We start from the raw sequence: 22,814 nt of genomic DNA, 5'->3' as shown, positions 1-22,814 counted from the left end.
TAATAGTATAGAAATCCTATGTAACCTCTGAACTGATACTATTAATAATCTGAGTGAATTTAGAACACTTTTGATTCCGATATCTAAAATCCCCAATACTCATATCAATACCTTGCTTCTTACTTCTACATTTCTGTAAAATATATATACTTCCATGGCAAAAGAAGCGGAGTCTTGAACTATGGTGATGATTGTCATTCTTATTCAGCTTAAGTTTTTCTTCTTTAACCCCTCTATATTGTCTGTCAGTCTTTTCACCATACAAATGCTTTATAAGATTACTAATTAAAGACAAAAGCAGGTTAGCAAAATTATGAACAAAACGAGCATATCTGGAATTTAAAGGGTTTTCTAAGGTTGTCTCAGAAGCACAGCCAGCCTGGGGAAGGGCTGAGCCTGAAGCTGCAAATGTAGTTAGAGAAAGTTGCGCATGAGCATTAGATCTCTGGACTTCCCAGGCAGGGGAAGCAATGGGCTTAGCCATGGGAGGAGTAGAGGGTGGGGTCTGGAGAGGAGGGGAGGGACCAGAGCAATTTGAATCAGACTTGATTTTGAACTCAGGCCTGGATTCCTCTTCCCCCACTTTGCCTCCAGATGCTAGGGGATTAAAAACTTCTAGAGGGTGGGTCATTGCCTCCAGGCATGCAAAATTAGAGCAACAATTAGTGTTAGAATTGGGAAAAGCTGCAGGAATCTCTTCAGGTTTCTCTGAAAAAGCATGGTTGGGAGAGGGAGTGATATTTCCTTGTGTGAGTAAGTTGCTGGCTCTTTTAACAAAAATAAAAAGAAAAATAGAAAATCCACAAAAACAAAGCATTAACATGATCTTATCCCCCATTTGTCTGGTTAAACAGACTAAAATCAAAAATAGGGTAATTAGGGAGTTTAAAAGGTCCATTCGAAAAAATTTAAAGGAAAACACAGCCAGTGCGCCAGTACTTAGCAGTTAAAGGGAGAGGGAGGGGAAATTTCTTACCCAACCAGAAGATCAGAAGACTGAAGTTTAGCTTTCCTCTTCGTGGTCAGCCATCTGTTAAGGGCTAAAATTCTAGCTAAACTGTCTAAACTATTTAATGAGTGGTCGCCAATAAATTATAAGCTTTAGCAAGAGTTAGGCTTTTAAGCATTTATTAAGGAGAATAAGAATTTGGTAAAGAAAAAGAAAGGCCTAGATTCCTATCTATTAAAGGGAGAGCACATTTCTAGCTCCCTTCTCCACCAGAGTCCAGAGGAAAAGAGAGCGAGACTGAGCGCCAGTCTCTTCCTTCCTCCTCCCACTAGCCCGCGTCACTTCCTGACTCCTGGTCTTGCCCTCAAAGACCTTCCCTTCATGGGCAGAACTCCTCTACAGTAAGTATCCAGCAGGTGGCGTTATTCCAATCGTTACAAAGTGCTTTGAAGATAAAATAAGGAGGGAGAGGGAAAAGTAAGAGAGGTAGAGGAAAAAATGGAAAGAGAAATGAGAGTGATGCAGGAAAGTCATGGAAAAAAAAGTCAACAGCTTGAAAAGCCAAATGGAAAAGCTCTCTGAAGAAAATAGTTGTATAAGAATGAGGACTGAACAAATGGAAGCTAATGACTTTATGAGAAATCAAGACACAATAAAGCAAATCCAAATGAATGAAAAAATAGAAGGCAATGTGAAATATCTCCTTGGAAAAACAGCTGAGCTGGAAAACAGATCCAGGAGAGACAATTTGAAAATTATTGGACTACCTGAAAACCATGATCAAGAGAGGTATAGTTTCCAGAAATATGGCAGTGATAAGGTCTCTGTATTCTGTCCTTGTCAGACCCCATCTGGAATGTTGTATTTAGTTCTTGTTCTTGTTTTTGTTTTTTTGGGGGGTGGGGTAATGAGGGTTAAGTCACTTGCCCAGGGTCACACAGCTAGTAAGTGTCAAGTGTTTGAGGCTGGATTTGAACTCAGGTCCTCCTGAATCCAGGACCAGTGCTTTATCTACTGCACAACCTAGCTGCCCCATATTTAGTTCTTGATGCCATAGTTTAGGAAAGACATTGAAAGGCTAGAAAACATCCAGAAGAAAACAAGTGAAAGATCTTGAGACCAATCCATGTGAGAATCGATTTAAGGAATTTGGGGTGTTTAACTTTTTTAAAAGAAGCTCAGGGGGCAGCTAGGTGGTGCAGTGGATAAAGCACCGGCCCTGGATTCAGGAGTACCTGAGTTCAAATCTGGCCTCAGACACTTGACACTTACTATCTGTGTGACACTGGGCAAGTCACTTAACCCCCATTGCCCTGCAAAAAACAAAAAACAAAAACAAAAAAAGAAGCTTAAGTGGCTCTTGTCTTAAATAATAATTTTTGTTGTTTGGTCATTTCAGTAGCATCCAACTCTTTGTGACCCCTTTTGGGGTTTTTTGGGCAAAGATAATGGAGTATTTTGCCATTTCCTTTTCCAGATCATTTTACAGATGAGGTAACTGATCCGGAAAGAGATTAAGTGACTTGTCCAGGGTCACATAGCTAGTAAGTTTCTGAGGCATGATTTGAACTCAGGTCTTCTTGGCACTAGGTCTAGCACCAAGCCCTCTAGCTGCCTGAGTCTTCAATGAGCCATAAGAGAGAGATCAGATTTACTTTCTCTTTAGTTGCAGAGGGCAGACCAGTGGCCAAAGATAGATGTTTAAAAAAAATAAGGACAAAGGACAAATTTAAGCTTGATATCTGAAATCATTTTCCAGTGATGAGAGATTATCTTGGGAGATGGTGCATTCCTCCTCCTCAGAGGTCTTTAAGCAAAGGGTGGATGTCCACTTCTCAGGTATATTGTAGTGAGCATTCTTTTGGGTATTGGGCTAGATAGTGACTATGGTGAATTCCAGCTCTCAGAGTCTGTGATACTATTGGTATAAATGGCCAGCTTTAAATTACCCTTTTAGAGTAATCTCAGGATAATGTTCTTCCAATAGATTGGATAAATACCTATTATGCTATGCCACTGGGTGGAGCTTCTGTAAATGAGATGATAGAAAATGGGACCATAAAGAAAGGAGTTATTAGGATCAAGGCTTTAATAATGGATGACATGCTATGCATGATTATTAAGTGAAGTTAGAGACAAAAATGTAGAGACAGAGTCCAGATATAATTTTATTATTCTTCTATTTACCCAGAAGAGTGCACAGTAGCCTGAAGATTCCACATGTTTATTTTCATAATCATCAGAAAACATTGAACAAACATTTATTTGCATATAGCAGAGTTACAACTAACAGGTTTGGCACATGGTATAACCAATTCAAAATGTTCTGTCAAATTCAGGTGGTGTTTGGAGAGCAGGAGAGAATTCCTGGATATGGATCCCATGGCAGGAAATGGAGGGAATACTGCAATCACACCCTTTTAAAGAAAGATAAAGATATGGTGAGTGAGCACTGAGTGAGCTTCCGGTGGGTATCAGTTCATGGGTTTATATTTTTTAATCTTCTTTTGGGTTCTGGGAATTCTAGACCATGGAGACAGCTGAAGTTGATGTATTTGGTTTTGGAGAGGTTTTAGAGGTCAGGAGGATCAAAGAAAATATCTAGTCCTTTATCTTGTTGGTCATATGACCCAGAAGGGACCAAGTAGGGTGTCAAAAACATTCATGTTTTTTAATGGAAGAGATTGAAGTCAACTCTAAGTGATAGTCTCTTATCCCTATTAATTTGACCTACTTAAAACTTGTTTCTGAATTGTCCACTATATACATATAGACAACCAGAGATCTTCAAAGGAATACCATTCTGCATGAGAGGTGATGAACGCCAACAAACCAATCCAATGTCTCAGACAATGGTTCAGAATGATATAAACAGAGACTAATACAGGATGTTGAGTAGTACAGGGGCAGAGTTCTGCTATAGAATATTCCCAAACATAAGTTTCCCTAGTACTTTTTCTCTCAGAATCCTCAAAAACACCAGGTTTTCCATAATAATCACAAAAGGAATTTTGTGTTGGGCTTTATACATTCTCCTGAATGGGAAAACACAGTTTCAAGAATGGATTTATCCACTGTTTAAGGCACAGATAATTTCTACCAAGCTTGACAGTCAGCAGGTTAGTCAACTAGCATTCATTAAGGGATTAACAAGGACGAGATAAGCCCTGGGAATACAAATAAAAGAAAAAGACAGTCCCTGTTCTCAAAGAACTTTTATTTTAATGGGAGAAGGCAGCACTTAAAGGAAGTTGAAAAGGGGCAAGGGCATGCCCTTCTTAAATAGAGGTTCTGGAAGGAGCCATGCAACCAGAAGGAGAAGCCAAAGGGTCAGAGGGTACTTCCAATATGTGAATTGCAGGACTGGAGGGAGTTTCTAGAATGAAGAAGTTTCTGGAGAAAGTCTGGAGCATAGCCTGGAGAGGACAGCCATCCTTACATAATTGAGTCTCTTCTATAACTGCCCAGGGAGACCAACACTGGGTACCATAGCTTTCTTTGGCTGATATCTCATCAGTACGCCTAGGAGCCTTAAGGAAATCTTGCTGTGGTCAAGGCAATATTTTAAATAAAAATCTAACTTTTCTTCAACCAATTTGCGAGGTGAACATATCGAGGCTGATTCAGTTACCTTGACTTGGTTAACACTAAATATGCCTATCACATGAACTCTTCCCTGTCCCACAGTCATCCCCCTTGCCCGGTTCAAGGACCTCCTCTGCAGCATCTGTGGAGACATTTTATATCCTTTGTCTTGGGCATGGTCTGTGCTGTTTCCCCATGCGCAAAAATGGCTGGTTATAACTGTATCACATTGTCTTCAGTATAAAAAGATGCTTCCAACATGTGCTAAGAAAATCCCTATGGTTCAGGGAAAATGAAGGGGCAAATAGTTATTCCTTTGGGGAGGAAATGTAAAGCTTTGTTCTTTTTTTCTTTTATCTCACTGTTTGTTCCGTGACTCTGTGTACAATGAAATATGTACACAGTACTTAAATGGGAGTTAGAAAAGCTTTATTCACTAAAGACTATGTATGGATAAAGATGTTTGGGAGGCTAAATCTTTAATGGGTTATATGTATAGATGTTTGAAATTTAATTTTCTTCTGTATGACTCTCAACTACTAAAAACTGAGTCCAAGGCAAAAGATTGCCTCCTTCTTAAACTAAGACAGAATGGATCGATGATCAGTGCTTTCAATATACTTTTATTTTTGTTTTGTTTTGTTTTTTGGCAGGACAATGAGGGTTAAGGGACTTGCCCAGGGTCACACAGCTAATAAGTGTCAAGTGTCTGAATCCGAATTCGAACTCAGGTCCTCCTGAATCCAGGGCCAGTTCTTTATCCACTGTACCACCTAGCTGTCCCCTTCAATATACTTTTTTTTTTCTGGATTTCACCTGGGGTACCAGGAATACACCTTAGACCTTTTTTTTTTTTTTTAAGTGAGGCAATTGGGGTTAAGTGACTTGCCCAGGGTCACACAGCTAGTAAGTGTTATGTGTCTGAGGCCAGATTTGAACTCAGGTACTCCTGACTCCAGAGCCAGTGCTCTATCCACTGCGCCATCTAGCTGCCCCTTTCAATATACTTTTAAAGAGACCTTGTTAGGTATTGCATCTGACCTGAGCCTTTTTGCAAAGTGCCTGTGAACTTGGAATTCTTGATTGATCATTGTTCTTTTCCCCGTCTTTACCCCATATACCTCTTCTGATCACACACACATACACATACATATATATATATGTGTGTGTGTGTATACATGTATATATACACATACACATACACATACACATACATATACATATACATATACATATATATATATATATATATAGTATGTATATATAATGAGAATATTATTACCAGGGGCCCCCCGCTGAGAGATCATGGGTTGCCCTTTCTAAGGTTCAGTGTCCCGAAGTTACCTCACATCAACATGAGACCACTCTCAACCAATCAACCTGAAGCAGTGTGGAAGGAAGGCTACTCATTTTGTGAGTTGGTGGTGGGAACCTTGTGAGAGGTGGAGCTCTGATTATTCCTGGAGGGTAGTTAGGTTTTCCTATTCTTTCAGAGACACTTGTTCTCTCTTTGTTAACCTCTAATATATTTTAACAAATATTTAATACCTAAACTGTTAAACTGTTGTCCTAATTAGCTTTACCCCATCACATGATATATATTAGCCACACTTTGTGTGTGTGTGTGTGTGTAATTAGATTGTTAGAACAGGGAAAGCTATAGTTACACTATGCCTAGATTTCAGCCAGGAGTTTGACAAAGTCTTTCATGTTATCCTTATGAACAAGAGAAAGGCATAAGCTAGGTGATAGTACCAGTTAGACTAAGTCTGAAGTAGTTGGATGATTTCCCCAACCAGATCCCCAAATCAGTAATTGATAGACGTCAACTTGGAGAAAGGTCTCTAGTGGAGTGCCCAAAGGATCTATGTCCTTGTCCTTGTTAAGTTTGACATCTTTTAGGATGGATTGGATGAAGACAGATGGGACATACTTATAAAACTTTCAGATGACCTAGGATATTTTAAATGGCAGAATCAGGATTCAAAAAGACCTAGAATGATGTAGGATTGTGAGAGTTGGATCATAAGGAAAGCTGAGAGCTACAGAATCAGTGCTTTTGAATCATGGTGGAGAAGACTTTTGAGAGTCCTTTGGACAGCAATGAGATCAAATCAGTCAATACTTAAAAGAAATTGATTTAGACTGTTCACTGGAAGGTTTTGAAGCTGAAGCTTGAATACTTTGGTCACATAATTAGAAGGCAAAACCCATTGGAAATGACCCTGATATTGGGGGAAAATTAAGACAAAAGGAGAAGGGAATGACAGAGGATGACATGGATAGTTTCATGTGAGCAATGAACATGGGCTTGGGCAGACTTTACAAGGGTATGGTATGCTATGGTTCATGGGATCATGAAAAGTCAGACATGACTGAACAAATAAACAAGGCTAGGATGGTGATACAAATCTAATAAGGTGAAATTTTGTTCTTATTCAGATGTTTCAGTTGTGTCTGACTCTTTATGACCCCATTTTGGGGTTTTCTTGGCAAAGATCCTGGAGTGGTTTGCCATTTCCTTCTCCAGCTCATTTTATATTTTAGGAAACTGAGGCAAACAGGGTTAAATGACTTTCCTAGGGTCACAAAGCTAATCTCTGAGGCTGGATTTGAACTCAGGAAGACTTCAAGTCTGGCACTCTATCCTCGGCACCACCTAGCTGCCTAAGGTGAAATTTACTAAAGATAAATTGGTTCTACACTTTGGTTTAAAAAAATCTGGCTATGCAAGGAAAAGACATTGTTAGACAATAGTTTGTGTGAATCACAAGTTGTATGAAACCAAATAAGGGTATTTAGTAGACTGCTAGTTCAGCATAAATCACTAGTGTGGCAGGGCAGCCCCCAAACTAATGTGTTTTGGGGCTTATTGAGTTACATACAGTATCCAGCACAAGACAGGCTAAAGTTTTATTGTAAGTGTCCCTGATCAGTTTACATTTGGAGCATTATGTTCAGATCTGGGGTGGAACAAGAAGACAACCAGGATGGCAATGGATCTGGAAATCATATTGTATGAGGTTCAATTGAAGAAACAGATCTTTTTAGGCTGGAGAAGAGAAGACTTGCCAGGGGGAGGTAAGGAGAGAGAAGGGGCCCTAACAGCTATCCTTAAGTGTTTAAAGAGCTGTCATGAGTAAGACAGATGAGTTTTGTGTTGCTTGGTCCCAGGGAGAAGATCTCACTGTCATGAGTGGAAGGTGCAGAGAGGTCAATTTCAACATAACGTAAGGAAAACTTTTTTAACACAGCCCTTAAAAAGCAGAGTGATGAATCTTGCCATCTCAAGAGGTCTTCAAGGAAAGGCTAGATGACCACTTGCCAAGGGTATTGGAAAGGAGATTTCTCTTCCGACATAGGTTGGGCTTAGATGACCTCTGAGGCTCTTCCCAACTTTGAGATTCTCTAATTCTAAATTTGAAGGAGAGAGCTCTAAGACAAATAAAATGAAAACAAAGCACTACTGCCAACAGCAGGCAATAAATATTTGGAACTAATTAACCCCCATGAGGCTATGCATGCTGAAAATATGAATACAATAGAACTTCATACTATTATGGCCCATTATTGCAAAGTTCTGGATATGCCCAAGAATAGAACATGCTTCATGAAGCAGAATAGAAGATAAAATAGGAATTGATCCCCTCTCCCAACACTATCACTATAAAGAGAAGAAGTTCCAAGAAGCTGATTCATGGACTACTTAACAAGTCTTTACTATATCGGGGGCTTAATAAATGTTTTCTACGTAGACTTTGATTCAGATATGCCCACGATCCAAAGGGCTATCGAAAACATCTGGGATTATTTTTTCTTTTGTGGCTCATGTCTCCCTCTCAGAAAACTTAGGCAAACGCATGCAAATGCCCCTTCCTCAGTCCAATAAGTCCTACTTCCATTTCACAATGGAGCAAAAGAAAAATATATTAAAGGAGGAAAACAAGACCCATGAAGTGGCTGCTAGTATAAATGTTGTCCATAAATTCTAAAACCTGAGGAAGGGGATTCTTCTGGAGGAATCCATCCTGCCCTTTCAGGCCTGCCATGCCTCTCAATTCTTTCTCAGAAGAGGGTTAGTTTTCCTCATCTTTCTTCTTGACATTCTGGTTTTTGTTCTCCCATTCTATAAGTTGACCACCCCACCAGTTTCTCAGACAAAGTGAAGACAAGCCTCTGGAGTTTTCCAATCTTTTGTTGCCATACTCTCTGTATGAGATGAGAGGATAATCCCCAGGTTCTCCTCCTTTCCCCAGTTGATGCTGTTTCTCTCTTTAACTCTTTCATTCTTTTTCCTCTCTGACCTCTATTAGTTACCAGCTCCATTCAACTGACTTCTATAGCTTTAGGAAGACACAGAATCAGAAACATAGAGTCACTGAGTGAAAAGGGACATGATAGGCCATCTCATCCATATAGCCCCTAAATGAGAATCTTCTGCAACACACTCAGTAAGTGGTCTTCCAGTCTGGGCTTACGAGACCTCAGATGAGGGAAGAGATGCCATTCCCTCTGCCAAGTTACTTCAATGGTAAAGAAAGGGGGGAAAGGAGCATACCACAGCCAAAGGCAAGAGAAGGGGGGGGGAAGCATACCTGCATAGGAAAGAAAAGGGAAAGATTATGGATGAGAGACATAGAGTCTGGAATGAGAGGAGTGTGATGGTCCAGCTGCTCTCTACTCTGATCAGACAACATCTAGGGTGGTTAATTCAGTTCCAGGAGCCACATTTTAAGAAGGATATTGATAAAGTAGAATGTGTCTATAGGACAATGACAAGAATGGAGAAGGACCTTGAGTTCATGCCACATGAAGATCAACTTAAAGACTGGAAAAGAAAATACTTACAAGGTTGAGGGAGACATTTTAGACAAGCGTTGGAACAAAAACTTTATTGGGAAAGAGATTACACTTGTTCTATTTAGTTTTGGAGAGGCAGATATAGGCTCAATTTAAGCAAAATCTTGCTAATAATCTAATGCTTAGCATAGTACCTAGTAGGCACTTTTTGGTTTAGTCTTTTTCAGTCATATCATTCCCATTTGGGGTTTTCTTGGCAAAGGTACAGGATTGGTTTGACATTTCCTTCTTCATTTCATTTTAAGAATGAGGACACTAAGGCAAATAGGGTTAAGTGACTTGCCCAGGGTCACACATTTAGTAGTTGTCTGAGGCCATATTTGAACTCAGGGAGATGAGTCTTCCTAACTCCAGGTCTGGTACTCAATCCATTGTGAAACCTAGCTGTAGAAACTTAATAAAGTAGACATTCAGAAATGTTAATTGACTGATTAATAGAACTATCTAAGAATGAGATGGGTTTCCTTAGGAGGTAGTAGTTTACCATTTCCTAGAGGTCTCAGTGAAGGATGGATGACCACTTGTTAAGGATACTGTAGAGGAGATTCTTGGTCAGGTGGCTACTAACAATGAGATTCTATAATTTTATTATAACGTACTACATATATATAAGTACATATATATATATATTCAGTATATATTATACTGAATCTCATTCAATATCAAGGATCAGAATGGTTCATCTCATCAATTATGCAGGCTCACTAATACTAAAGAGCTTTCTAGACTATCAATAACAGCTTCAGGAGCCTTTCTCATGCTTTCCCCAGGCTGTTGTGAATCACCCTTTGGTTCCATCCCATCATAGATGGGTCACCATATTCTTATATTAGTCTCTAGGGTTTGGTTATCCAATTAGTTCATGACAACTCTCATCCTCCTCAAGAAACTATTCCCTTCAACATTTCTCTTGATGTATTTTGATTAATGAACACTTACAAAATAAGTTGTGTAAAATGTTCATCATAATATTAGTATAGCAGGGAGATTGGCCAATGAGGGCCCAATTTTTATTGTATGCACAATATGTTCTGCCTATTTTCAACCCACATGGAGGTTTAGTAAGCTTGCTTCTGGGCATTAATATTGGAGGGTCCCTTTCCCCTCTTCAGGACATGGACAAATATTGTTTCCTGTTGATTTCCATAATCAAAAAATACCTTTTAACTGGCTGCTGAGGCAGAACTGAATGTGCATACAAAAGACTTGAACAGATGAAGTCAACTTCTATTTCCTCTTGGTAAGTGAGGCAAGACGTTTAGTAAGCCTCCATGCTCTAAAGACTGGGTCCTTATTGCTTTATTGGACAGCCCTCCCATTCCTGGTCTCTGTCCCTTTTACATTAGCAGTGGATTACATAAAGTCAACATTTATGTACCCAGCCCTCACGATCCATCTCAGGCAAGATGTTTCTTCTCCCAAAAGTAGGTTGAACAAAAGCACCCTCAGATAAATTTCCTCTATCTGCTCCTAGCCAGTGGCCAGCAGAAAAATATGCTTCTTTTTCCTTTGCATTCAGCAAGTACTTATTAAGCATTTAGTATTTGCCTGGCACTACATTAAGGACTAGAGATACATAAAAATAGTCCCTTGCCTCTAGAGGCTTACTCGTATTCTTTTTTTGTTTAAATTAAATTTTATTTTCAGGTTGGAATTCTCTCCTTTATACCTCTTCCCTCAACTCTCTAATTCTCCCGGGAATGAAGAAAAACAAAATCCAATTCAAACATAACCAAGCAAAACAATTTAACTCATTGGCTCTGCTCACACACAGAAAAGAATCATTCTTTACTCTGAGCCCACCACCTCTTTATCTGGAGGTAGGTAGCATGTTTCAGCATATGTACTCTGGAACTGTGGTTTGTCAAAAATATTACTGTTGTATAAATTGTTCCCCTGATTCTACTCACTTCATTTTCTATTGGTTCATGCAAGTCTCAGGTTTTTCTGAACTCATCTCTTTCATGATATTTTTTCAGCACAATAATATTCTATCATATTCATATACTATAACTTGTTTATCCATTTCCCAATTGATGGTCATGACCCCTGTGTCCAATTTTTTGCCGTTACAAAAACAATCCTGTCATAAATAATTTTGTACATGGGTCCTTTTATGTTTTCTTTGATCTTTTTGGAGTTTAGACCTAGTAACAGTATTGCTGGGTCAAATCACTTTAATCATGTTTGGAGCATAATTCAAAATTGCTTTCCAGGATAATTGGATCAGTTCACAGTTCCACCAACAGTGCATTAATAGGTTTGTTTTTCAGTCCCTTCAGCATTAGTCATTTCCTTTTCTGTCATCTTTGTCAATTTGATGGGTATTAAATGGTACCTCTGATTTGGTTTTCTTCACATTTCTTTATTTAATCATTCTTTAATAATTTCTTTGCATTTCTCAAATTATTAGTGATGCAAAAGATTTTTATGTGGCTATTGATAGCTTGGATTTTTTCCTCTGAAAACTTACTATTCATAACCCTTGACCATTTTTTAACTGGAGAATGTTTCTTATTTTTAGAAATTTGGGTCAGTCCCCTATGTATTGTAAAAATGAGGCCTTATTAGAGAAACTTAAGGCAAAGATTCCCCCCTCCATTTACCTCTTTCTCATCCAATTTTAGCTGCATTGGTTTTGCTTGTGAAAAGCTTTTTAATTTTATGTAATCAAAATTGTCCACTTTATGTACTGTGAACCTTTCTATCTCTTGTTTGGCCATGAACTCTTCACCTCTCCATAGATCTGACAGGTAACTTACTCCATGTTCATCTAATCTGTTTATGATCCAATATTTTTCCACTGACAGCAAAACTTCTAGAGCATCACAAAATTCCAGATATGGAAAAGACCGCAATAGTCATCTATTTCAAGCCACACACCCAAGAGAATACTCACTAAAATACATCCAAGATATGATCCAATCTCTTCTTGAAGATAGACCTATAATGAGAAGACTACACATGTCCTCTTTTTTATAATAAACATTTATAATTTTGGGTTCCAATTTTTTATCCCTCTTTCCCTCCCTCCCCTTCCCCTTTCCTGAGATGGCAAACAATCAGATATGGGTTATCCAAGTATGATAATGTAAACATTACCATATTTGTCATTTTGTACAAGAAAACTTGATTAAAAGAAAAAATGAAAGAAAGTGAAAAATAGTATGCTTCATTCTGTTCCATCAATATCAGTTCTTTCTTTGGAGGTGGATGGTATGTTTCATCAATAGCCCTTTGGGATTGTCTTGGATCATTGTATTGTTGAGAATAGTCAAATCATTACCAGTTCTTCCTCAAACAATATCGCTATCTCTGTGCACAATGTTCTCTTGGTTCTGCTCACTTCACTTTACATCATTTCATACATGTCTTTCCAGGACTTTCTGAGATCATCCTACCTATCATTTCTTATAGCAAAATAATATTCCATCACCATCATATACCACAGTTTGTTTAGCCATTCCCCAATTGATGGGCATTTCTTTGATTTCCAATTCTTAGCTACCACAAAAAGAGCTGCTAGAAATGTTTTTGTACAAATATATCTTTTTCTCTTTTTGGGGATGTCTTTGGGATATAAACCTACCCATGTCCTCTTGAAAAAGCCCATTCCTTAGCTCTGTCTTCTGGGTCCAAGTAGAACAATTTTAATCCATCTTCCACATGGCACCCTTTTATGTCTTTAAGACAGCTATTGTGTCCCCTGATGAGGTTTTTTGTTTGTTTTGTTTTGTTTTGTTTGCAGGGCAATGAGGGTTAAGTAACTTGCCCAAAGTCACACAGCTAGTAAGTGTCAAGTGTCTGAGGCCAGATTTGAACTCAGGTCCTCTTGAATTCATGATAGTTGCTTTATCCACTGCACCACTTAGCTGCCCCACCTGATGAGGTTTTTTCAGGCTAAACATCCCCAATTCCTTTAACCAATCTCCATACAAGATAAACGAGAATCTTCACTATTCAGACTGTCCTCCTCTGAATGCTTTCTAGCTTACCAATGTCCTTCCTAAAATGTGATGGCCAGAATTTAACACAATACTCTAGCTATGGTCTGCTCAGGATAAAGAACAGGGGGACTAGTGATTCCTTATTTTTGTAAATTATCTTTATTCAAATAGGATGCCCAGTTCCACTAATAGAGGCTGTTATCACTCTTTCCCCTCATGTTGTTTGGTCCCTTTTAATCTCTCAACCCAGCTTCCTCTCTAATCTCATAGTCATGTACACAATTTGAATGGACACCCCAAACAAGGTGACCATATTCATCCCTGGAAACCACTGCTAGAAACTGAATGACAGATGTGGACAGACCATTGATCTGCTTTAAGAGGGTAGAGGGTATTTCTTCTATTTGATCTCCATCTACCTTCTTTTTCCAGAATGAATCCAAAATCATGCCGTGTTCATATAAAACATATGTAGAGATAATTGGATATTTTCATTGAAAAAAATTCCTTTAGAGTAAAAGTTGAAAGTCTGAAAATAACGTTAATTAACTCTATCTATTGATGTATCTATCTATCATCTATCTACATACCTATCTATCATCTATCCATCATCTATTATCATCATCCTTATCTATCTATATTCATCTATCATCTATCTATGTACATATCTATCATCTATCTATTCATCTATTATCTATCTATCTATCCATCTATCCATTTATCTCTATATCATCATCATTATCTATCAATCATCTATCTATCTATGTATCTATATATCATCTATCTACCTATTATTGTTGGAATCTACTGCTAAGACTAAAGAAACTTCACAGAAGAATTAGACAGGCCAGTCAATTCTGAGAGCAAAAGATCCTTTTGTTGTCTGCTGGTGTATTTACAGGAAGGGAACATGGTTTAATTGGAGACACCCAAGGGAACCTTGAGGGGGATGCAGGGGCACCAAGGGAAGAGTGCTGAGGTAACATCCACACCTACAATAAGGCAAATGCTATCTTCAAAGCTGGGACCTCTTACTGAGGTTAGGACTGTATTCTTTAAAACCGGGAAGGCTGATGTGACCCATTGAGATACCTCCAAAGACAGAAGAGAACAGGGAGGTATATAATACTATACAGCTATACTACTGTTAGATAGTCTGTGGCAAGATGCAAAACATGAAAGAAACATGGCTCATGGCTCTAACAGGTCATGGAAGGAACTTAGAGGCTATAATAATCTTTTGAGAGGTTACTCTAAGAATTTGGCATGTAAGTATAGCAAGCTCTTGCTGAGACACTAGGACCATCTTCAGGTCAACTCTGGGACCAAAGAAACTCGGTGGTTTTATAAGTCTCAGTGGGGTCCCACTCATGTGGGTCTGATTGGTTCCAAACTGCTGAGGTGACAGGCTGGTAGTACTAATCAGCTAAGGTTCCAGAGAAGGGGTAAGGAAGAAAGGAAGGAGTACTAGGCTGTAGAGGAGGGGCACGTCTAAATAGTTTGTTAGAAATAGGACTAAGATTTTAAATGAAACAACATATGTAAAGTGTCCTCTAAACCTTAAAACTCTATATGAAGGTTGCGTATGAGAATGCTGATAATAATAATGATGTTAGGACAACCAGCGATTTTCTATATTACAACAATCATATCTACATGTGCAATATAGCAATAATTAGTAACCACAGGAACAATAAACTAATAAAAAGCCTAATCAGAAAGAGTATTTTAGATACAACACAGTCCTTCATGAGCCTCACATGGAAATTACAAAGCAAACATCAAAGATTCCTAGTTGCATTGAACAAAACATTTTATTTGGAGCCAGAAGACCTAGGTTCATATCCCATCTCTGCTACTCTCTGTGTGACCTTGGGCAAGCCATTTCCCCATCTAGGCCTTCATTTCCTCATCTCTAAAATAAAGGGGATTGGCCAGGCAACTTCAAAGTCCCTTTCTCTTCTAGATGCTTTGAGCCTAGAAAATTTGCCAAATGCATGTGTTAAGTACACACAAATCTGTATAATTATGCAATAACCTTGAATTGCTTTGGTAATGCATTTAGATCACCATCCTGAAGTTCTTCATTTAAGTACTTATCATGGAACAGCATGTTCTTTCCATTTCCTGTCTAGCCTCATGAGGCTCGTCTCCCACTTTCAAAGTCGCACTCATGCCCCTGCTGACCTATACAGATCTCAACTTAGCTCCAGGCCTGTTGCAACCAGCTACTGTGGTGCATGAGCAAGGGGAGTTCTCTTAACTGTGTGACCCCAATCAACAGAGCCTTCCAGTAAGTAGCTTTTTCTTAAGCTCAAAGAGCAGCCTTGCTAACTCATGTCTATGGAGTCTCATTAGAAGAACCTGATGACATGCAAAGGGGCAGAATTGGTCTTTTGACCTACCTGTAAGAAGCCTTTTCATGAGTCTTGGTCCCTGGTCATATTCAACTTAGTCATCTCTCTTAATAAAGTCTATCTTTTCCTCTGACACCAAAATACCTCTGTGACTCATTACCTTGGAAATTTAACATTGTTTTATTTTCAATGTGGAAGGAGGTTGCCTTCAACTGAAGAAATGATTTTATTTTTACCCCTCCAATTTCAATGAGCTAATTGTTTGAATTGTTAGCCCCACCTATAAAAAGCTAAACATTCAGTCAAAACTTTTGAGGAAGAATCCATAAGAAAGATGACTTAAGATGTGCCCAAAGATAGGGGTATGAACTACCCTTCTCATTTTTTCCCTTCTTCTCTTTCAATAAAAAAGCATTTATGAAGCAACTGCCATGTGCCAGATATTGTTAGGTGCTGGGGATATGAATACAATGAGTCAGAGTCTCTTGAAGGAGCTTGCATTCTATCCTGGACTGATTACTTTTTATTGTTCTTCGGTCATTTTTTTTTTCAGTTTAATTCTTCCTGACCCAATTTGTGGTTTTCTTGGCAAAGATATGGAAAAGTTTGCTATTTTCTTCTCCAACTCATTTTACAGATGAGGAAACTGAGGAAAATATTTTTAAGTGACTTGCCTAGGGTCATAGAACTGTTAAGTATCTGAAACCAAACTGGAACTCAGGAAGATGAGTGTTCCAGATTCCAAGCCCAGCACTCTATCCTCTTTGCCATCAGTCAACCCAACTGATTAATTACAAATCCTATTTATTAACTTCAAGATCCTCCTTCAATCAGGCTCCATTGAACTAACTTTCTTCTAGTTTGCCCATTCAGCCAAACAAGTCAAGTGGTATCAAACCAAGTAGAGGCCCAAGCACATAAGGATCCCTACAGGCTGAATATTGACTTAGAAAACCTCATGTTTACATTTTCTATGCTTTATTGTATTTTTACTTATTTTTAAAATACCTCCCAATGACATTTTATTCTGGTTCCAGGCAGCACTTGGCTTCTTTTGCCACCTTGTAGAAAATCTTATGTTTGTTTCATCCTTGTCACCATTCCACAGCATCTGAGGGGAAAGAAAGAAAGAAGGAAAGAAAGAAAGAAAGAAAGAAAGAAAGAAAGAAAGAAAGAAAGAAAGAAAGAAAGAAAGAAAGAAAGGAAGGAAGGAAGGAAGGAAGGAAGGAAGGAAGGAAGGAAGGAAGGAAGGAAGGAAGAAGAAAGAAAGAAAGAAAGAAAGAAAGAAAGAAAGAAAGAAAGAAAGAAAGAAAGAAAGAAAGAAAGAAAGAAAGGAAGGAAGGAAGGAAGGAAGAGAGAGAGAAAGGGAGGAAAGGAGGGAGGAAGGAAGAAAGGAAGGAAGAAGGAAGGAAGGGAAGAAAGAGAGGGAGTGAAGAAAGGAAAGAAAATGAAAGGAAAGGGGACAAAAGGGGGAAGGAGAGAGGGAAGGAAGAAGAAAGGAAAGAAGGAGAGAAGGAAAGAAATAAACAAAGATCTCATTTCCTCATAAATAATTCATTTATACTTCTATGTACATTATACCATACTGTGAGGGTAAAAACCAGTCAAGGGGATTGGATGTAACCCAAACTATGCATAGACTGCATCTAATGCCTTGGGGAGACAGCATAGGACAGTGAAAAGTGTGCTAAATTTGGAATCGGTGGACGAAGGTTTGCATTCTGCCTTTATGACTGTTTCTGGGACCTTGGGCAATTCATTAACCTCCATGAGCCTCAGTTCCTCACCTAATTCTATGATCCTATGATCTCAAAGTTTCCTTTCAGCTCTAGATTTATGACCTTATGTTCCTGATAGAGTTCCAGATGCTCAGTGCAGCTAAGTTCAGTGATGCTAATGGTGTTTTTTCATGGATTCTGTGATCTTTTTAGACCTAGGATATTAGACCTAGGATTCTATGATCAATAAACATTCTATAAACAGCTCTTCTCCCCCTCTCCAAGTAGGTTCTCTTTAGACTTTAAAAAGTCTATCCCACTAGGTTATCTCAGAAACCTATAGAACTGATTGACCTCTGTCAGGCCTCCATGTCTCTGAAGAGTCTTTAAAATTTGAAGATTCTATGAAGACTCTTTAAATTTTAAAGTTTCCACTAGTGCTATGGAAAAGAGAGATAGAATGACAAGAAGTGGTTTCTGAGGCCAATCCTATCCTAAAGAGAGTCCAAATGACTTAGTCTCTTTCACTGTCCTCCCCTTTTGTTCATGCCCATAAAACACACCCCTAAACTTAGTTATTTGATAAACAAAGCAGGTAGATGAGTTACTAATTCTGATTCATGTAAAGTATTCCTCATTTAGAAATAAAAGAGAATGATATATACAAACATATTTTTTGTGAGTACCCCTGGTAAAAAAAAAATTACCACCTTTAAGAAAACGAGTTTCCTTAAGGAAACAAGAATTATTTAGTATTTGAATATAGATAGGGTTGCCCAGGAAAAGTATCTTTCTTGTTCTTGCTGATTACTACTCTCTTATATGAAAGTAGGGAATCTGTTAATTTTCCATTGACTTCATAAAAGTTTATGGAATTAAATGTAGTACAAAGGCAAAAAATTTATTTTCAATGGAAATTATTAGAATAGGGGCTAAGGACAAGACTTATTTCATGAAAAACTCCCAATTGACAAAGTAGGTGAGCATTTTCTCTGCAATGTATAGCCTTAAGGAGTTTCTGTCACATGGAATGGTTTAGTGACTTGTGCAGGGTTATGTGGCCATTATGTGTCAGAGATGGGGCTTAAACCTAGACCTCTCTGGCTTTAAGACTGACTACTTGTGGGGCAGCTAGTTGGCACAGTGGATAGAGCACCAGCCCTGGAGTCAGGAGTACCTGAGTTCAAATCTGGCCTCAGACACTTAACACTTACTAGCTGTATGACCCTGGGCAAGTCCCTTAACCCCAATTGCCTCACTAAAAAAAAAAAAAATACTGACTACTTGCAATCCATTTATATACAACACTGCCTCTTAATTATTCGAGTGCATTAGCTAAATCCTTCATACCTGAGGAAACCACATCTTTCTCCATTTATTCTCTTTTATCACCTCTGCCATGAGGAGAGGCAGCCTAACTTTCCATCTGCTGTTCCATAGGAAGGTAAATTCAGGGCAATTCAGGATAACGGGCAAAAGGAAGCAATCGAAGCAACGAGAGCACTTCTACCATCTGGAGCTGTCACAAGCATGGATTTCCCTCTCTCCTAAAAGAAGAAATTTGGGACCTTACTTTACTCAGATGCAAAGGTTCACTGCTGCTGCTGCTGTTTCTCTCACAAATGCCTTCTCTCTACTTCCAATGACATTGTCAGACCTTATGAAAAACTCCCCTGTGGTCTCCACAGAGCTATGAATGGACTGAAAGGACCACTTGCTGTCACCAACTGCTGAAATGCTGTGGATGAAACATGATTCCAAGCATCAGGCATACCCCTGTGTGAACACCACCATCCATACTCCTGTCTAGGGGCAGAAAAGTTTCCTTCTGGATCTGACAAACTCATGGTCCCTCTACAAGGGAAGACAAATTATCTCCCAGAACTGAACTTTTGCTTAGCTTTGGTGTCAGAAGTTTTGGCAACACGGTGTACGTGCAAGTTGTTGATTGTCTCCCTACTGCTCCCTCCGCCCCTTTGCCCCAGCTGCCTCTGTCACCCAGAACACTAACTTTCAGAGTGCTGTTTGGCTGGAACGAAGGAATAAAAAACAAAACAGACACAAATGTTTCTTATTTCTGATGAGATGTTTTGCATGAAAATCAAGCACAACACAGTAGAAGAGCCATCTCCTTGGCAAATTTGCTCTTACTTCCTAGGTATGTCCAGTCTGTCTAAAAAGACATATATTTATTATGAAGGAAGAAAGAGTCAATGCTGTAGAAATTGAAGCTCAAAAACTTAAAAATAAAATAAAGGTGCTGAGGATTTCTCCTTGCAGGCATTCTGTTTGTTTACAGAAAGCTTCCTGAGGGTCATTTAGTTTCTGTAGAGTACAGCTCCCCAGACTTGGCTATTTGACTCTTTTTTAAAATAATGTCCCCAGTAGGTGACAAGGTGCAAAGGGCTGCTCTTCAGTTTTCAGGCCATAGGGAAATGTGATGGCCATGGTAGACTGACTCCTGTCACCTTCTACTGGGGAAAAGTTCAACATTCAATCACCTTCCCTCCCAACTAGAGGTTAAACATTCTGAGGATTCTTCAAGGGAGTCTACCCTCAGTTAGTGGACACTGGAAAAAGTTCCCCAGAGTCTGAATTCTATTAAGAACCTTTATTTCCTCATCTGTAATTTGGGGATAATAGATCTTACCTCACAGGGTTGTCATAAGAAAAACATTTGGAAATTATAAAGTGCTACATAAATGCGAGATTATTCTTAAAATATTCTTTTGCTTCTCTCCCTGGATACCAAAGAGCTTTCTCCCGCCTCATGGAGAGTATAAGGTGGCATTGTTTAGTTAGGGCAGTGTAGGGGTGGGGCAGGGCACATGTGAGGGACTGTGGTCTGAAAGGGAGGATAACAGGTTGGCAGCCACTGTGACCAAGAACACACCAAAGCAATTGCCTTGGTAGCCACACCTTTACCATGACTCAATCACCAGGATCCACTCCGTGCACAAAGTAACTGTCCCAGTCATAGGTCAAGGGTTAGAAATTCAGTTATGCTAACAAGTGAGCAAGAATATTCCTGGAGGCATGTTCTGTGTTAGGGAACTTGGAGTTTTAGTATGGTATGTCCTTGCTGGGGTGACTGTCAAGTGTAAGGACGTTGGACCTCAGGGTTTTCTATTGGACTGGCAGTTTGGGGGGTTGAAAGCTAAGAAGCTTTGTGCAACAATAACCTAGCATCAGGTGTGGAGTATCACTACTGAGGGGCCTTCTGAGTATTGTCGTTGTGGTGTGTTACAGAAAAGATCTGGAGCGACAGCTCAGTATGCAAATGGAGGTGAAGTGGCCAGAGGCCAATCTAATCTGAAAGCTGCAAGCCTCTGTCTTTTCAGCTCTATCACCAAATGTACCCCAGTTCCTGGAAACTATGGAAAATCAAGAGTAGACATTAACCAGAGGAACACAGAGGATAAGGCTGATAGGTTTTGTTGTAGAGACTTGCAGAAGGTATGGAAATTAGGGACTCAGAGACTGGGTTCACTAGTTGGGTAGGTAGTCCTGAGTGTCCTAAGTGACGGTAAGCAGTGTCTGTGCCTGGCATGAGCATGTTTAAGGCAGAAGCAGGAGAGAAGAAATTAAGGGAAAAGGATCACAAAGGGAATTTAAACAAAAGAGAAAACAGAGCTACCTGTGATAGGTCTAGAAAGCCACTAACCCCCTAAACTCCCTCCTAGATTGAAGGCTACATGAGGGCAGGAATTTACTTTAACTGAACTTTGTACCCTTCCCAGTGTGAAGCACTGTGTTCTGCAAAGGATAGGCACTTAGCAAAAGTATGTTGATTATTGTCTCTCCCTTGGGGAGAAATATAACAATTCGGTAATTAAAAAGAAATTTGGAGGAAAATGTACATATACCACAACTGTATAAATTATTTTTTAACATGTTTTTCTTTTAATACCTAAAGTCACTGTATTAACTTAGGAACATAACATGTAATACATGTAATTAATTACATCTAACATATAAAACATATACTTAATTACATAATTACATACCTATAATTAATTTTGTTTTCAAATCACCATGATTTGAGTATTTGAAATGAAATCAATAGAAAAAAGCATTGGGGCAATAAATAGAAAACTTTGGGGAAAAGGTTCCTTCTTTTAAAAAATGTGTCTGCATGCTTTCCCAGACTTTCCTGGAAATAGTCTGTGTCTTCATATCACTATCCATGCATAAGTTAGACATACTTGACTCCAGGTGCTATAGTAAGTGAAGATTGAAGCTGGCTGGCTGGTTCAAGAGTCAACTATATAGCTTCAACTTTATTTCTCTGACTTGTTTTGTATCATGATTGTTATATGTCTCACTCGTGTGACACACTGTCACAAATGGCTACTCCGGATATCTGCAGGTTGGCAGCCCTCTCCCAAGTCATGAAAGTTAATTTCTAAATACTTCAGAGACACTATAGTGACAAAGAGATAGCCCAGTGTCTGTAAAAGAGCATGTTGGGGGATGATATAAGGATTAGAGGGAAGAAAAGCAGAATCGCGAAATTAAGATTAATTTTTTTGAAGATTGACAGAAGTTGTCTTCTGACATATATCAGGGATGAAAGAAGGGAAGGGTAGAATCTCTCTGAAATAAGGAAGATAGAAATGAATGAATGGGAGTGGACTGAATCCTGGCTCCAGCTGTTAGGGAAGGAGGAAACCCAACCCTCTCAAAGAGGGGGAGGGAGGAAAAGAGAAAGGAAGGGAGGGAAGTCTTTAAATTACTTAAGAGCCCCCAACTTCTGGTATTTCTTTCCTTTCCCTGACAAACTGTCCAGCTTAAGGAAGTCTTCCAGGAGTAGAAAAGAGCGAGCTCAGGGGAGTCTCAAAACAACAGGTAAAAACAAACAAAAAATTAAAGCAAATCTCTCTCATCTTGGAACGCTTAACTCTGACTTACTTATACCCAGGTGTGATCCATCTTCTCCGCCTGGGTCCCTGCAGTAGCAGCCGGAGCCTCATGTCATTGGCAGAAGGGGTATGCTGCTGCTGCTGCTGCGCCTGCTGATCGCATGGGAGAGGGGAACTCTAAAAAAAGCTGCCACTTTCTCTTTAATTCCGGTTCTTTTTTCCTTTCATCACCAGCTCTTACCTAGTCCTAGATCACAGAAGGTCCACTTTTTCTCAAGTTTGTAGGAATTCCTAAAGCTGCATCACGTCACTTACTAAAACGTTAACTTGTTGGGGCAAAGTTTGGGGTTTACTCTATGCGCTCCAAGGCACGGGTGCAGGGCGAGGAGGGAGAAAGGGCAAAGAGAAGACGGGGAGTGGGGGTGTTGCTGTGCGTGGCCGGTGGAGGTTAACAGGAAAGAGTAGACATGACTGCAGTGTGCGCTTCTGAGCAACTTCGATAAGATAAACCGGGAACTGGGTTGATATTGGCTCCA

General features: G+C 39.3%; 1 protein-coding gene and 1 long non-coding RNA gene across 3 annotated transcripts in view; one reads left to right on the top strand and one right to left on the bottom strand.

Annotated features, from left to right (window-relative positions):
• Positions 1-3,166: 3,166 nt before the first annotated feature.
• LOC122729504 lies at positions 3,167-22,711 on the bottom strand. 2 transcript variants are annotated; one of them, XR_006353331.1, is made up of 4 exons: positions 22,328-22,711; positions 18,990-19,154; positions 16,707-16,809; positions 3,167-3,366 (listed from the first exon to the last, which is right to left on the bottom strand). It is a non-coding gene; the product is annotated as an uncharacterized LOC122729504 (long non-coding RNA). The 2 variants fall into 2 exon arrangements; XR_006353334.1 differs by lacking the exon at positions 18,990-19,154.
• The window catches only part of F13A1 (coagulation factor XIII A chain), a 206,146-nt gene continuing 205,521 nt past the window's right edge, over positions 22,190-22,814 (top strand). Inside the window, exon 1 of the mRNA XM_043968344.1 lies at positions 22,190-22,264. The gene's annotated coding sequence lies outside the window, so the exon portion shown is untranslated. The remainder of the gene's footprint in view (positions 22,265-22,814) is intronic.

This window comes from Dromiciops gliroides, chromosome 1 (assembly GCF_019393635.1).
Source record: "Dromiciops gliroides isolate mDroGli1 chromosome 1, mDroGli1.pri, whole genome shotgun sequence".
Lineage (NCBI taxonomy): Eukaryota > Metazoa > Chordata > Mammalia > Microbiotheria > Microbiotheriidae > Dromiciops > Dromiciops gliroides.
The sequence above is the reverse complement of the archived record's forward strand: the minus strand, read 5'-3'. Positions and strand labels throughout refer to the sequence as shown.